This window comes from Artemia franciscana, chromosome 19, assembly GCF_032884065.1.
Source record: "Artemia franciscana chromosome 19, ASM3288406v1, whole genome shotgun sequence".
NCBI lineage: Eukaryota > Metazoa > Arthropoda > Branchiopoda > Anostraca > Artemiidae > Artemia > Artemia franciscana.
The window spans coordinates 9175564-9192953 of NC_088881.1; the positions used below are offsets into that span (position 1 = coordinate 9175564).

At 36.2% G+C, this 17390-nt stretch overlaps 1 protein-coding gene across 6 annotated transcripts in view; it reads left to right on the plus strand.

The window, feature by feature from the left end:
* The window catches only part of LOC136039263 (single-minded homolog 1-like), a 116054-nt gene that overhangs the window by 19198 nt on the left and 79466 nt on the right, over positions 1-17390 (plus strand). For 2 of the 6 annotated variants that reach the window (XM_065722836.1, XM_065722834.1), the window contains exon 3: positions 5527-5728. The exons of 1 other annotated variant lie outside the window; for it this stretch is intronic. The gene's annotated coding sequence lies outside the window, so the exon portion shown is untranslated. Of the gene's footprint in view, positions 1-5526; positions 5729-7844; positions 7991-8193; positions 8283-8317; positions 8394-17390 lie in introns of those variants that run through there. 3 more of the 6 variants (XM_065722837.1, XM_065722838.1, XM_065722839.1) reach the window with 3 other exon arrangements.

Here is a 17390-nt window from a genome sequence, read left to right on the forward strand (position 1 = left end):
TCTCCACTCTAAGCGTTTTCCGAGATTTCAGGCTCTCCCCTCTAACCCCCCTAATGTCACCGAGTCTTATCGGGACTTAAAATTAGTGCTCTGAGACACGATATCCTTCTAAATATCGAAGTTCGTTAAGATCCGATCACCCATCCGTAAGTTAAAAATACCTCATTTTTTCCGATTTTTCCGACTTAACTGTCCCCCCCCCCCAGATGGTCGGATCGGGGAAACAACTATTTCTAGTTTAATCTGGTCTCGTCCCTGATACGTCTACCAAATTCATCGTCCTAACTTATCTGAAAGTGCCCAAACTAGCAAAACCGGGACAGACAGACCGACAGAAATTGCGATCGCTATATGTCACTTGGTAAATACCAAATGCCATAAAACCGGTTTTGTCAGATTTAAATTAAAAAACAAGTTTTTTTTAACGGAAAGTAAGGAGCTACATTAAAACTTAAAACGAACTGTAATTACTTCGTATATGAAAGGGGCTGCTTCCTCATTAACGCCCCGCTCTTTACGCTGAAGTTTGACTCTTTCTCTTAACTCTACTTTTCAAAACAGTAAAGACTTTAGCGTAAAGAGCGGGGCGTTAATGAGGAACCAGCCCCTTTCATATACGAAGTAATTTCTGTTCGTTTTAAGTTTTAATGTCGCTCCTTACTTTCCGTCTTTTTTATTTATTTTCTGAACGTTTTTGAATAAAAGCATCTTTGGGTTTTGGCTCTGCGCAGATGAATAATTAAAACGAAATTTGCATATTTATTTTTTGGCTAAATGGCTTTCTCATAATTTTGATCGAATGATTTTGAGAAAAAAAGGAGCGGGGGAGGAGGCCTAGTTGCCCTCCGTTTTTTGGTTACTTAAAAAGGCAACTAGAACTTTAATTTTTTTACGAATGTTTTTATTAGTAAAAGATATACGTAACTTACAAAACAGCTTACGTAACGAACTTCTGTATTCTCATGTTTTAATTACGTATATGAAGGGGTTCACCCCCTCGTCAGTACCTCGCTCTTTACATTAAAGCTTAAATTGTGTCCCAATTTCTTAAGAATGACCCTGAATCACAAATGCCGTAGAATAAATAGTTGAAATTACTAAAAATACTTTAGCGTAAAGAGCGAGGTATTAGGAGGAGGTCAGCCTATCATATGCGTAATAATTTCTGTTCGTTTTAAGTTTTAATGCTTCTCCTTACTTTCAGTTGAAAAAGCTTTTTCATATTTATTTTTTCATTGTTTTTTTTTAAATAATGCTAGAAAATCCTGCGCTCCCTTCATGAAAATTTTCTTCCCCCATGTCAAATTCCTCCAAGGAAAGTCCCCCTAACATATCCCCTCTTATCAACCCCATCACAACCTAAAAATCCCCCTGAAAACGTCTGTAAACTTCCAAATAACTTACTATTTGTAAGCACCGGTCAAAGTTTGTAACTTGTGGCCCCTCCCACGGGACTGTGGGGGAGTAACTCGTCCCCAAAGACATAGTCATAAGGTTTTTTGACTACGCTGAATAAAATGGGTATCTCAGGATTTTGATTTGGTGACTTTGGGAAAATAATTAGCGTGGGAGGGGGCCTAGGTGCCCTCCAATTTTTTTGGTCACTTAAAATGGGCACTGGAACTTTTCATTTTCGTTAGAATGAGCCCTCTCGCAAGGCTCTAGGACCACTGGGTCGATACGATCACCCCTGGAAAAAAAAACAAAAAAAAAACAAATAAACACGCATCCGTGATCTGCCTTCTGGCAAAAAATACAAAATTCCACATTTTTGTAGATAGGAGCTTGAAACTTCTACAATAGGGTTCTCTGATACGCTGAATCTGGTGGTCTGATTTTTGTTAAGATTCAATGACTTTTAGGGGTTGTTTCCCGCTATTTTCTAAAATAAGGCAAATTTTCTCAGGCTCTTAACTTTTGATGGGTTAGACTAAACTTGATTAAACTTATATATTTAAAACCAGCATTAAAATGCGATTCTTTTGATGTAGCTATTGATATCTAAATTCCATTTTTTAGAGTTTTGGTTACTATTGAGCCGGGTCGCTCGTTACTACAGTTCGTTACCACGAATGCAGTTTGATCAAAAGGAGCAGACTTCATGAGTGTGTTTGGGATAATACACAAGTACCGCGACAGCTGAATTGTAATTTATAATCAATAAGTGCAAGATTTCAATTAGTATAAAATGTAGAATTTTCACCACTCATACTACTACTACTATCATCTCACTGGTCCATCAAGCCGTCTGAGGCCAGCTCAGCTACGTAGGCTCCTCCTCCATCTCAATCCATTCAAAGGCCCCCTTTTTACACTATCCCGATAAGTTTTAGTTTACATTAAATCCTTCCTCGCGACTTCTCCAAATCCGTTCAAGAACTGCGTACTTTTCGTTTGGCCCTAGATGATTGGCTGAAAAGGAGGATGCTTGGCTATATAAATAAAAATATAAATAAATGCAAGGCTATAATTTAGACAAATTAAAAGAGTAAAAAGTTGCTGATGTGTGACGAAGAATGGGTTTATTACAGGTTGATCTGTAGTTTTTGTTTGCTTTTTCAAATTCAATTTAATGCGACCGCCCAAAATCCAACTTACAATTGCAATTTTTAATTAGTACTATTTGAGTAAATTAATAAATGCAAGACTGCTATTATTATAAAATGCATATTTAGCAAATTAATGTAATTTGGATAAAATTCCATAGTTGCAGTCTGAAATTAGTAAGATGAAAAATAATCTTTTTTGTTAGAAAACCTTTCAGTTTCCTGAAAAAATTCTGATAAAATAAATTTTACCAAAAGATAACGTTTTGCATTTTTGGTGCCCGCATTCGGGGATATTTAATTTTTTTATGATCACAAAATGCACAAAAATGCAAATATTTTCCATCGTAAAAAAAGAAGAATGTGACGCTTTTCCAGGATTGTTTTACCAGTCCTGTCCTCGTGAAAAAAATATGTTCACGCCCATGCATTCTTTGTTGTTTCGAATACTTTTCTTTTCCAAATATGCCTTGTACTGCGCAAACCAGCATTGTCACTTTCTCGAATGCACCCTCGATTAAGGATAATTGAATTGTTAGTAATTTTTGTAATTTTGGGGGCACAATTTTCTATTGGGTAGGGGGACAACTGCTCCTTCCAGACCTCGGTTTGCCCCCTCCCAGCTTAAATTTAGTTTCTTGAAAAATGTTGTCAAAACTAACATAAGTCTGCATAATTCAAACTTCAACAGAAACGGATCAGTTTTCTTTAGTAGGCTATATATTTATTTTTGGAGTACTATAAAGTATATTATAATACTTTTATAGTACTATTTAGTTCTTTCATGGTACCAAACGGCTCATTTTTCAGTTTTTAATGTCATTTTCACTTGATTTGGGAAAATTGGCTCCAACTTTGCCCCCCCCCATGATTTTGACGAAATTACGCCACTGGAAGGGGTGCCAGTGCCTCACTAACTATATTTTTGAGTGGACATTTTCTAACTTCTTCTGAGAGGTCCTTCTGGTCGATTTGAAATGAAATATTTACCACCTAGATTCTTTTCCGTGGAATAATATGTTTGGGCTAAGTGTGAAATATGGACGCCTAGGGGCTCATAGCTATCCACTTATTTCAGAAATATTCTTTTCAGCATGGATTAGAAGACTATATTCATATGATTACCAACACATAGATGGAAGGGTGGGTAGTATCCTCCTGGAGCTATATATCTCCAATGGAACATCCTTCCCCTTCAATATTTAGACCTCAGGACAAGGGTGTATCCGGGATTTTTGTCGGAGTTATTTTTTCGGAGAGGGATTTTACAAAAACTTTAAAAAACGCATGAAAAATTTGTTTATATGCATTTTGTTGCGTTTTACGAGTCAGATATTTTTTTGGGGGGAGGGGGAGTCAAACTCGACACCCCCTCTGGATACAGCCTTGCCTTAGGACCTAATTTTTTTAAGTGCTGTACGTTCTCAGGGATGGTTTTCATTCTCAGGTTCGATTGGTGAAAGTGTGACTACAGTGCAAAGGTTGGGGGGCTGAGGAGGGACTTGCTTCATAGTTAGGATAACCTTATTACAATATTAAAAATGAACATATACTAAATTAAAGCAAGTTTTATTAGCGCCTTTAAAACTGTAAAAGAAGAGAAAATATCATATATATTAGGAGGACCGGCTAAAACCGCTCTTAGCGCCCCACTCTTTACATTAAATTTTCAACATATTTATATTGATACTAATTCTCAAGACACTAATTACTTCGTTTCTCAGGATACCAAGTGTCTATGCTAATCATTATATTAGAAGGAGGCAGTAGGTTGACGGTCCAGTTCCTAAAGGGCTTAAATTGCAGGAGTAAAAGTTGTATGTTTAATCCATCGTGTCTCAAACTTATATTTTAATTTTATGCTATTTTTCGGTGAGACTTGTTGAGTTTGGGAGCGGTAAATTTTAGAAGGAGGTGCACGCTGCAGGTATGTTCATGATGCAGTTACTAAAGGGCTTAAGTCACAAGTATAAGATATGTCTGAAGCATGTTTTTATCCATCAAATATCAGTTTTGACTTAACTTCCATTTTTTGAAATAATCCATCACTTTTTTCCAGAAAGGTAGAATGAGGGAGAAAGGAACTTTGTTAAGGGGCAGTATGTTCACAGTGCTGTTCCTAAAGGGGCTAAATCACAGGTCGGAAATTTGCTTGAAACTTGTTTTTATCTATAAAGTTTTGTATTTAACTAGATTTTTATGCTCTGAAATAATGTATCACTATTTTATAATTCCTTGGTCTTATCAGCAATGAAATTAAAATTTTTTTTTTTGTTCATTTGAAAGTAAGGAGCAACATTAAAACTTAGAAGAAACTGAAATTACTATGTATACGAGGGGGGGGTGTCCCCTCCTCAATACCTCGCTCTTCATGCTAAAGTTTTTTCTTACTTTTATAAAAAGCTTCTTATTGTTCTGATTAACCAACCCGTGTGAGTCAGGAGTTGTTCTTAAAGAATTGGGACAAAAAGTCAAACTTTAGCGTAAAGGGCGAGGTATCAATAATTCATAGACTGTTGACTGTCTATACGACATGCTAGCTAGATTATGTTGGGGAGAGTGTACAAACTGGGGGGTCGCCACCTGGTGTATACCTCGAAACGCCACGTGTGCCGTACTGTTCTGCCACGCTTGGTACAATTCCTAGAACGGTTGGCACACTCCCACCACGCTTGGACTGCACTACCTGATGTACTGGATTTCTGAGTGAGAGTGACTCCTTGGTACAGCTTCGAAGAAAAGAAGTCGTATTGAAAGCATGGGGGTACCCACTTTCTGAAATCATGTACAGCAAGGGGCGCGTGCCAAGCGTAGTTGAAACTGCGAAAAGTTACGGAACCATGTGGCACACATGGCGTACTAAAATATTCATCATGTGGCTGAAGCTTGGCACCCTCTTGATTAATTTACAATAAAATATAGTGAACATCCCAAGATTTTTGAAGGGTATACGTTTGAAGATCCACTCCATCCTTTATAGGTACAAGACTGCCGACTGTCATACACGTGTTTATACTTCCGGTTCCCCATCCGATTTTAACTGTACGGTATTGCTAAGTGTACATCTCGAAACGCCACGTGTGCTGCATTTTTCCAAAATCACATTTTTCCAGAAAGGTAGAGTGTGGGAGAAAAAGGGGCAGTATGTTCACAGTGCTGCTCCTAAAGGGGCTAAGTCACAGGTAAGAAATTTGTTTGAAACTGGTTTCTATCAATAAAGTTTTGTATTCAACTAAATTTTTATGCTGTGAAATAATGTATCACTGTTTTATAATTCCTGGGTCTTATCAGCAATTAAAAAAAAATTCAAATTTCACTCTTCATGCTAAAGTTTTGTATTACTTTTATAAAAAGCTTCTTATTGTTCTGATTAACCAACCCTTGTGTTTGAGGAGTTGTTCTTAAAGAATTGGGATAAAAAGCCAAACTTTGGCGTAAAGAGCAAGGGATCAATAGTCCATAGATTGCTGACTTTCTGTCCGACATGCTCGCAAGATTATATTGGGGAGAGTGTAGAAACCGAGAAGTCGCTTCCTGGTGTACATCTCGAAACGCCACATGTGCTGCACTATTCTGCCACTATTGGTAAAATTCCAAAAACGCACACTCCCACCACGCCTGGACTAAACTACTTGGTGTACATGATTTCTGAGTGAGAGTGACTCCTCGGTAAAGCTTCGAAAACAAAAGAAAATTGGTAAGTCGTACCTAAAATTGGAAAAGTTAGAAACGGAGAGTGCATTTATGGTGAAAGTGAAACTTGTCACCACTTCCTGTTTACTTGTCAGGTTTATTTCTTACAACGCTATGGAACTAGAACTCCATTCGGTAAAATTCTAGTTAATTGGCTTCTTGCTATCTCAGAAAGGGTTTAGGTTAGGAAAATGAAACTTTCAGGGATGAATCTACAGACTAAAGTATGTCCTGGGAAGGTATTTTGAAGCAACTACCTCCACTCCTTCTCCCTCTAGAGGGCCCTGACCTTTGATGACCTTTAAAAATATGTGTGTTATAAAAGTGAAACCTTGCAAAATAGATCTTCTGCTTAATTGAAGTACAACAAAATTGTTTTCAGCTTCATAACTTTGCTCAATTCTATTTTGTAAGGTTTTAAAGATATGCAAATACATTTCCTAATTTTGGAAAAAAAACATTGATATGGCTTAAAATTCTACTCAATAACAGGAATTGCATTTTCAGAACTAAAGGCGGAGAAAAAGCAACAGGTAACTGAAAATTAAGGTAAAATGTTGTTTTGTCAAAATTTCAATAGGTAGGCCTATAGACCTGTCATGTAGGCAAATTTCAGGGCCCTCTTGAGGGAGAAGGATTGGAGGTGTGTACTTACCTACCCGGGACATACTTTAGTCTGTTGATTCATCCCTGAAAGTTTCATTTTCCTAACCTAAACCATTTCTGAGATAGCAAGAAGTCAATTAACTAGAATTTTACCCTCCATTCTTTAGGAATTAATTTCCCATTTTGCCCTAGCTCAGTAATTTCTGATAAAGGATTAAGGAAATGTTTGAGAAAATTTTTTAATTCAACTAGAAGACTGGTTTGATGTTAGTATTTGATATTTATACCTGATTGTTGCCTTTGATTGCAGCATTTATTAGTTTCATTTATTCTAGTTTTTCTTTCTTTGTAGTGTTAGTTTATAGACATTTAGCAGTGAAATACTTGTAAAGGTTTAATCACTTAATAAAAATCATCATCATGGGAGTACCCACTTTCTGAAATCATGTACAGCAAGCGACACGTGCCAAGCGCAACTGAAACTGCGAAAAGTTGTGGAACTATGTGGCACATGTGGCGTACTAAAATATTCATCATGTGGCTGAGACTTTGCACCCCCTTAATCAATTTAGAATAAAATATAATGGACATTTCAATATTTTTGAAGGGTTTACGCTCGAAGACCCCCTCCGCCCTTTATAGGCAGGAGACTGCTGAGTGTCATACACGTGTTTGTACTTCCGGTTCCCCATCCGATTTCAACTATACGGGATTGGCAATTGAATATAACCTGGGATCAAATTCTACACTCTTTCAACAGCCCAATGCTGCGATAAATAATCCATGGATGTTGTAACTTCCCTAATGAATGAACAAAAAGTATTCAAGCAATTGACAAAAAACTTCAATATATTGGAGCAATAAATGCTGCATTTTGATTGGTCGACAAAGGAATTTTTTGCATCCCGAATTAAAAGCTCCTGTCTTGAATTCAACCAATCAGAAGAGAGGAATGGAGAAGGCGGGCCAATCCAAATGGTTCGTGACAACTTGGAAATCCTGGAGCTTTAAACAACTTGGTCCGTGTCTCGGAATTTTGGAAATCTCACGTCCAGTGTTCGTGTCAATTTGGTGGGACGATTGCAAAGAAGCGTTTCAAGAACTGCTTAATTAGCCCCGAGTTGGATTAGGTCTTTTTTTTATCGGTAAGTTTCTAAGACTTTGATAATACCCCTGCGGCAAATTTGCTTTGGCACGTCGCAAGTCCGTGTCATAGGTACAAATTAAGTCACATATAGGAACGTGATATTTTGGAAAGGGTCAAGATGGGAAAAAGTTTTTATGATTATTCTGCAAGTTTAAAGCATCGAATAATGTTCAGGAGCACGAATTTTCCCGCAACCAAGTACAATCAAGAAATTCCGTGTTTAGTTTTGAAAGAGGATGGAAGAAAGTGTTGCTGTGATGAAAGTGCTGAATGTGATGAAACTAAAGGCCGTAAGTCGAGTACTTTGGCCACCGTTTTCTTCAACATCCCGCATTTATACACATGGTTTATGTCTCAAAATTTGCTGCTTTCAAGACAGAGCGGGCGGATTGCGCATCAGGGTCTGGTATTTAGTGCTTTACTAAAAACAAATGATAAAAAAAGCTGTCAAGCATATCAATATATTTAAAAGAAGAGCCATATGCATTAATTAACAGAATGAAAAACAATTTGCTAGTTAATGAGCATGGCCACATGATTTCCCAGGCCCAGGGAACGATCATTTAAACTTTCATGGCCATCAGACGCCTAAGAACGAGCATGCCCCTCCTTTTAACAATAAATTCTGTCTGGAAACAATTGATATTTTTCAGCCCTGCCCCGTGGACGGCTGGGTTCATACCATCCCTGGAAGTATACTTATTGGATCTTTCGACTATTCTGAACAAAATCCTAGAAAAAAATTGAATATATCAAGGGGTTTTATGGGAATAAGTATAAAAAAAGAAACGAAGAAGGGGGGGGGGGTTACCCACCTAATCATATTCAGCATTTTAAAAAGAACACCAGAACTTGTAATTTCCAATCGAACCATACCCCTCCTAGTTTTTACAATCATTCCTTCAGCTATCAAATGTGATGAAAGTGCTAGTGTCGTTTCTAAGACTTTTAATCAGAAGTTAAAAGGATAAATAAAAAAATTCTAAATGAAAAGAATGAAAATTTTACCGGTACTTGTATGATTGTACAAGTAATGATTATACAATAATGTGCCTATTATTCTTCTAATATGTTTTTCTGACGCTCAATCCTAACCTAAGTACTATAAAAATATAATACTTACAAACAATTTTCAGATATAGGCTATACTTGCATATTAGGGGCGGGGGTAGGGTAAAGTATAGCAGGTCTGCATACCTAATGTGTTAGGTACAGTTATTCTGCATACTATGTAGTAAAATGCATACTAATGTGCAAATATATTGCCCAAATTATTTATTTTTCAACCATTCTGTCACTTCTCTTTATCTTGTCTCACGCTAAGCTGAAAGAAACTAACAACAAAATCAGCTCTTCAGTGCGTTGATGAATCAACAACTTGAGGGGTAGGGCGTAGGGAATACAAGTATCATTTTGCCTATTAATATGAAAAAAAGGCTTCTGTTAATAAGAATAACATGTTTCCTTTTATTATTATCCCCGTTATTAAATTGTTAAAAGAATGATTTTATCCATAACTCTATTGTAATAACTCGGGCGAAAATGGATTTTGTCTGGTCAAAAATGGAGCTACCCCTTTATGCGACGCGCCATGAGATGATAAAAATGTAGGAATATATTATTTAGAACTTTGTAGCGGACCATTAGGAGGGAGAGGGCGCTTGTACCTTTCGCAAGTGTACAAAATATTGTTGCTCCTCGACAGCGCCTCTTTTGCCTCATAAATGCCTCCGATTATTTTCAAAATCATTGCTTCTTTACTTCATCGATTGCCACGAAGTTAGAATGACCCTCCACCAGGAAGACTACGATCGTTTTTAGAACACTCCTGGGCCCGATCGCCCAGAAATTCCTTGAATTTCCAATTAATGGAAATTCAAATAACCGACGGGTCTCCTACCCAACACCATATCCAGGATTTTGTCCGGGAGGGGGGCAAAAAAGCTTTACAAAACACAACTAAAAATTGTCTTGGTAGTTTGTACGAGCTGGGGAAAGTTTTTAGGGTTAGGGGTGAGGGGTTAGCCCGAGTACCTTCCCCCTGGTTACGGCCCTGCTGCTGAACCGTCTTTGCCTTCTCAGATTGGGCTCAGGATCAATTTACAGCCTTGCGTATAGCTACGTGGATTTTAGAAGATGAAAAAAGTGATGCAACACGGACACCGTTACATGAAAAGCAGGGAATATTCGTAGCTTATGCTACTAATTAAGGTGCTTGTATATTATTCAGAACACACTCAATAAGTGAAGTTAGGTTCTTTCGGGAAACAAACTACTATGCGGAAATCCGGTTTCATAGCCAAAAAAGACAGAACTAAATTTGGTTTGTTACGCATAGTGATAGAAGATAGTGTCTGAAAATGGATTTGGAAATGAAGATTTGGGTTTGCCAAAGACCAAAAAAGAGGCAATTATATTTAACCTAACCACCTCTATATATAAAATATTCAATTAAAATGTACCTGCATCGTAGTTTGTTTCACGAAAGAACTTATCTTCACTTATTGAGTGTGTTCTGAATGATATACAAGTACCCTAATGGTACTTGTCTGTTAAACAAAACATACCCAAGAAGTGAAGTTAGGTTAATCCTAACGAAATATACCAAAACATGGTCATAATATAATGCTGTAGAAGTAAAATTATGGAAACTACGCCAAAGAATTATGGAAAGCAGGCCGCGCAGAATGAATTGTATTAAATACCTAACCCCTGACCACCTCTAGATATTAAATATTCAATAAAATATATATACATCGTAGTTTTCTCACTCAAAACAAGCAAATCATAACCAATTTCAGAGAAGCAAAAAGGTTTTGTCAAATCTTACACAGCGTAATTCTTGAGTGTGCTTTGTTTAACAGACAAGTATTGGAAAGCATTATTTGTGTTTCAATTAAAACACCCCAAAACATATTTTTTTTAAATCTAGGTGGGGAGGCAAAAAAGTTTCCCCTGCCCCAGAGGTGGTTTTGAATCTTAAGGGCATAAAGTTTTAAATGGTACTTACACGTTATAGCGACCATACCCGAGAAGTGAATTTTGGTTAGTCGAAATGTACCAAAATATAATGCAAATATAATACTTTCGTAACAAAATTATAGAAACTACAACAAAGAATTATGGAAAACAGGCCTCCAAGAACTCATTATTGAAATACCTAACCTAACCAATTCTATGCATTAAATATTTAATTAAAATGTGCCTGCATAGTAGTTTATCTCACTTCGACTATACTATCATCCCCGAATGCAGACAGAGAAACCGGTTTTAATCAGATCAAGAACAATAAATTGGTCGCTATAACACTTAAGTACATTTAGATAAATAATCTAACATTAATAATTATTTTTTAATTTTGATATTTTATTCTTATTAAAATCCCTACACACCAAGATTCAACAATATTTCGTTGTATTTTACACCAAACACATTCAATTTTGTTACACTTCATAATCCTTACCCTTTTCCATTCTGTTTCCACACTATCTATCACATTATAATCTTCCTTCTGCTTTTCTTTTCATTTCCAAGCGTAATAACACAAATACGATACTATGTACACTATTGTCCGCATATGCGCCACGTCATCTACTTTGAGATGGCTATCTCAGAATCTTAATTGGATTTTTTTTGGAGAATAATGTGCTCGGGAAGAGGGCTGCTTGCCCTCCAATCACTTTTGACTCTTACAAAGGGCACTAGAACTTCTAATTTTCAATTGAAAGAGATCCTATAAAGATTTATATGATATTGTTATCTATGATAACGCTGTGCTCCCCTTGATATTGCATATATGCCCGATGAAAACCTGCATGCATATAGTTTTTTCTCCGTTTTGTTCTAATTGCAACTCCCCCTAAAAGTTCCGAAAAGTTTCACTTGAACAACCTTAGCGTCATTAGTTATATCAATCGTAGTAATAGTATTGATAGTATAAACATAGTATCCTCTGGATAGTTCAAAATCCGCTACAGCTTACCCTGACAGATTCAACTTGATAATGTAAGCCGTTCCGGAGATGTTGCTGTCACCCTTTTGACAATGTACATGCTCATGATTTGTGTTGATTCAGTTAAACATTGAACTAAATATTCCTTGAAAGCTTCAGCTGAATATCCTTAGCCTGTATAGTAGAAATAGCTTTAGTAGAATTAGAAGCAGCATGCCCATAGCACCTTTGGTTTTCTTCAACAGCCTCCTCAACACACTGAAAGTTTCAAATTAATAATTAAACCATTCCTGAAGCATTGTTGATGAATCCTTTTGACAACCTGTATTTGCATAGTTTGATTGATTTAGTTCAGTACTGTTTCAACATTCCCCAGTTTTAGTAGCAGTATTAATAGTACAAGTAGTAATAGTAGTGGAAGAAGTAGTAATATTAGGATGCAAATGTTGTCTTTGGTTAGTTCAACATCGCTCCTAACAAGCCATCTAAGTTTCAACTTCACAAATAAACTGTTCCTAAGACATTGCTGTTATGCCTTTCAACAACCTGCACAGAGAAGGCCTGTTGTGATTCAGTTCAACATCCCTCCTCAGTACGCCCTTAAGTTTTCATCTTCATACCCTTACACATAGTTGTAATAGTAGTCACAATAGTAGTAATAGTAGTACTAGTAGCACTAGTTGTAGGAAAGTAGTAGTATAAACGGTAATAACGCTAGTACTAGTAGCAGCAGTAATATTTACATATTGAACAGTATAAACAGTTTTGCATTTTATATAATTTTTTAAGAAATTTTGAAGTAAGGCTATTTTTTATTATTTCAATTGAATCATTCTGCAACATCTTATAATAATCTTATAACTAATATCTTAGAGTAACAGCCACATACGTGTAAAATATAGTCTAAATTTGTTTTTACCTTTTCCTATTTTTTTCGATTTTTTCCATTTAACACCTATGGTTATATACTGACGGTGCTTATGTCATTATAATCATAATATAGGTTTCACTCTTTACGTCATTTATGGTTATATTATAACCTACTATAATGACGGTTATGTCGTCATTCATCATCTTGTGTACGAAACTGCAGTTTTCCGTTTAGAATTTATTTTATTTTAAATATTGCTTTTTGTTAATTGCAGAAGGCATTAGATGTAGTAATTTCCTTCAAATTGAGCCCTTAAACAGCCCTCTATGATGCTCCAGTGCCCAGCTAGCTGCGGAGAAAAAAAAAAATCGAAAAAAGAGGCCTCCGATGCAGAATTTCTTGGCTGCCACTTTCCTTCTTTTTCAAGCCAATCGATTTTCATTGTTGCTTAAGTCAAGAGACTGCAAGTTTACATTAAAGGGTTTTTGACCAAGGCGGTTTTAACGGTGTACTTAGAGTTTCAACACCATTTTTAGTGGGTTTTGGGGTAATTTTTTGTTACTATGGGAAGTCCAATTTGTAGGGGTGCAAACTGGTGCTTTTCTACTATGTTGTATCGATAGGAGGTTTTGTTATTCAGAGGTTATGTAATTACCCTATGTGTATGCCATATCTGCATGCAAGGAAGAGAGAATTTTACCCCGAGATTGGTCTTTAAGACCCATCGAAAAATGTAGACCAAAAGTGCACCAACTTCGTTAGACTCAAGGGAGCATCCAGCATTTTTGTTCTGGGGGTTACTTTTATAGGGGGGGGGCATGAAAAAATTAAAACGCATCAAAATTTTTTTATATGCATTTTTGTTTCGTTTTTACGAGTCGGGCGAAAATTGGGGAGACCCAGTAATTTCCTTTTTCCCTTAATATGGCCTTGGTTAGACCCCACCCCGGGTAAAATCTATTGTTTCTCCCTTCTATTGACCTCCTGTTTCGTGACTTTATAGAAATTGAAGAATGGGGTGCTCCGAACGAGATTAATTGGAACAACTCCCTATAAAATATAAAAACTAGAGTTGTATAATGCACGTTTAGAGGTAACACTGGTTGGACCTTTCGAGAAAATTGACCCATTCTTGCCCTGGAAAGATTTCCAGACGTCGTCCCCTCAAAAACAAATTTCTGTATGCCTATTGCCATGTATATCATACCAAGTTTACCTCGGCCCTCTCCTGGATTCCATGAACGTTGGGGGAGCCTAAAAGGTCTGGGAAAGACTATTACCTCCTCCTATTGACCTCTTGTTTCATAATTATGTCAATATATTCTGAACGCGCTATTAGAGAGGAATTGCAAAGATCAGGCAATTCCTTGCAATGACAAATTGAAAAACTGGCCAAGTCTAGGTTTTACGGCCACCAGTGCCATCTAAGTTGCCTTCTAATGATGTTAATACATTGTGAATGCGTCATTAGAAAGGAATTACCAAGATTAGGCAATTCCTTGCACTGCCAAATTGACAAACGGGCTAAATCGAGGGTTTACAGACACTAGTGCCATCAATAATATCTTCAAATGATGTCAATGTATCCTGAATGCGTTGTTTTAAGTTTTTAGTTAATGTAATTGTACGAAAGCAAGTTGTAATTTAGCCCATTAAGCAATTGGGGAAGAGAGTTAGTTATAAATAACGTTTTTGGTATTTTGCATATTTATCTCTAATTAATACGGACACCCAGGGATGCCCACTTTTAGAAATCTCTTATGCCCGATGGCGCGTTCTAAGCGAGGTGGAACTGTGTGGCCCTCGCTTCTTTTGGCTTCTTAGAAATTATTAGTCTATTTTATTTTTGCATTCTACATTTTTTTCTTCTCTTTTGTCTGTAGTAAGTAACTTTACTGTACTAAGTGACTCGTATGTCTTCACCCTTTTTACTAGCCTAGATGTTATACTAACTCTCAAATTTGAGATCTTCACTCTTTGATAATATTTTCTTGAAGCTAATAATTTCCCCAAAAAATTTCCATGTATTCTAACTACGTGCATTTTCTACCCGCGGTTCTGTCTTCTAGAGACACAAAACGGCTATCTTAAAATTTGATTAGATGACTTAAGGGGAGAAGGGACAAGGAAGGGAGCCTAGTTACTTTTCAATCTTCTTGGTCACTGAAAAAGCGCACTAGAACTTTTCATTTCCGTTCGAATGAGCTCTTTCATGATATTCTAGTACCATTTATTAGATAAAATTACCCTTAAAAAAACACGCATCCTTGATCTTAATTTCATTTTAACAATGCCGGGGATTAGTATAGTACCTTAGAATCCTGCTATGTAAATTTATTAAAGATATGTTTATGAATAACACGAGATCAGGTCTGGATCGAATAATTGCGGGGCCTGATTATGGCTCGTGATCTCCCTCCCATTGATGCCACTACGGCGCAGTCATCTGAAGATTGTTGATTTTGGCTTTAGCAATGCATAACTCATCCTTGAAAACAAATTGAACGGAAATCAAACATTATTTTAAAAGACTTAATTATCATATTTTGATTTGGGACAATAATTTGGTTATTTAATACTACTCTAAATGATCCTTGGATAAACACGGTCGTAAGACATGCACCGCGTCTGTAGATTTGACTTGAGGGTTAGAGTATATTCGATCCTCAGGACCCTGTAATTATAAAGACCAGAAATTTGTACTACTATGATCTCACCGAGGCATATTAACAAGTGCACATTTTAACTAAAATATATCTATGAAACTTCTTATCTGAATCGGCTACGTGCTTAATTTGATGTCCTTGCTTCTTCGGGCTGTACACATCATGTCGAACCTGGAAGCATACTTTTTGGGCCTTTCAGTAGTTTGGATTAAAATGAATATCTTGGAACAAGGAAACCTAATGGGGATACGGGGTTGCCTGGTGGTATTTAGGAAATTGAAACAGTAGTCCGCGGCCGTCTTAAAAGTCTCAACTCCTTAAAGAGCACAATAGCCAGACTTCATTTGTAAGGGCCAAATGTCTATGCCCATTATTTTTGAGTGTCTTTGGACCTTACAAACTTGGTGGCCGGACGACAAAAGCTGCTGACGAGCAGGGAGGTGATGTCAGTCTACATTTATGGCGGCTGAAGTGCGAATAAAGAGAAAAATATTTTACAGCAAATGCTATAGCTTATTTTTTACAAAGCAAAAGTACTTGATATTTAAATGTTTGATAACAAATTTAAATTTAAAGAAAATTTTAGAATATTAGAAAATTAGAAAATAACTAATTTCGACTTTCCACAGGCTGGTTGAATTGCACAGTGTAGTCAAATACATTACTTTTTTTCTTACCGTTTTGTTTTGTGTATTTCTGGGTCTTTGTTTAATTCGGCAGGTAAACTCCTCATTATATGATTTGTGTCGTAATTTTTTGTCAGTTCATTCCTACTATGATCACTTGCTGCTAATAAGAAAATCTGGGTGCATTCCAGGTTCAACAGAAAGTTCATAATATTTAATAAAAATTAAGATTTCCAGGTGAAATTTAACGATTGAATTCTAATTTAACTTCTGCATAATCGTCAATAAATTGGGAAAACTGGAGGCAATGACAAAGGAATCTGTCATGTTTTACTCATTACTCATTAAATTATGCATATTTTAGTAATTATCATAGTGTGTATGAAGGCGTTAATCAATAAACCATTCCTAATTTGCAGGTTTTTCGCAATAAACTGAAAGTAAATACCAATTGAATTGCAATTTCCACCGAGAACGCGCTCTTAACTTTTCTATTCTTTTCCCATTTTTGTCAAAAGGCACCTTTGCCCCCTTGAATTTTCCACCTGGAAAATTCAAACGCTCCTTCAATCAGGGATAATAAATATTATAACTCGACACCCTAGCACGACAAATTCCCTTGTCTTAATATTAATGTAAAAAAATGCAAGAAATAAAAAATGGCAAATGTTCCTTAATTATTAAATTATGTTTAAATAGTAATTATTAATTACTCATTAAATTATGCATATTTTAATAATTATTACAGTGCGTATGAAGGTGTTAATTAATAAACCGTTTTTCATTCACAGTTAGTCGTATTAAACTCAAAGTATCTACGAATTGAATTGCAATTTCCACCGGGAACGCACTTAACTTTTTATTAACTTCCTAGATTGTCAAAATGCACCTTATCTAAATTCTTACCCCCTTGAATTTTCCACCCAGTGAACTACATGGTCCATCAATCAGGGATAACAAATATTAAAACTTGACACCCTAGCATGACAATTCCCTTTCTTAGTATGAATGGAAAAACAGTGCAAGAAAAAAAAATAGTGGCAAATGCTCATTAATCATTAAGTTATGTTTAAATAGTAATTATTAATTACCCATTAAATTATGGATATTTTAATAATTGTTACAGTGCGTATGAAGGTGTTAATTAATAAATCGTTCCTAATTCGCAGTTAGTCGCAATAAACTCAAAGTAAATACGAATTGAATTGCAGTTTCCACTGGGAACGCACTTAACTTTTAATTAATTTCCTATTTTGTCAAAATGCACCTTATCTAAATTCTTA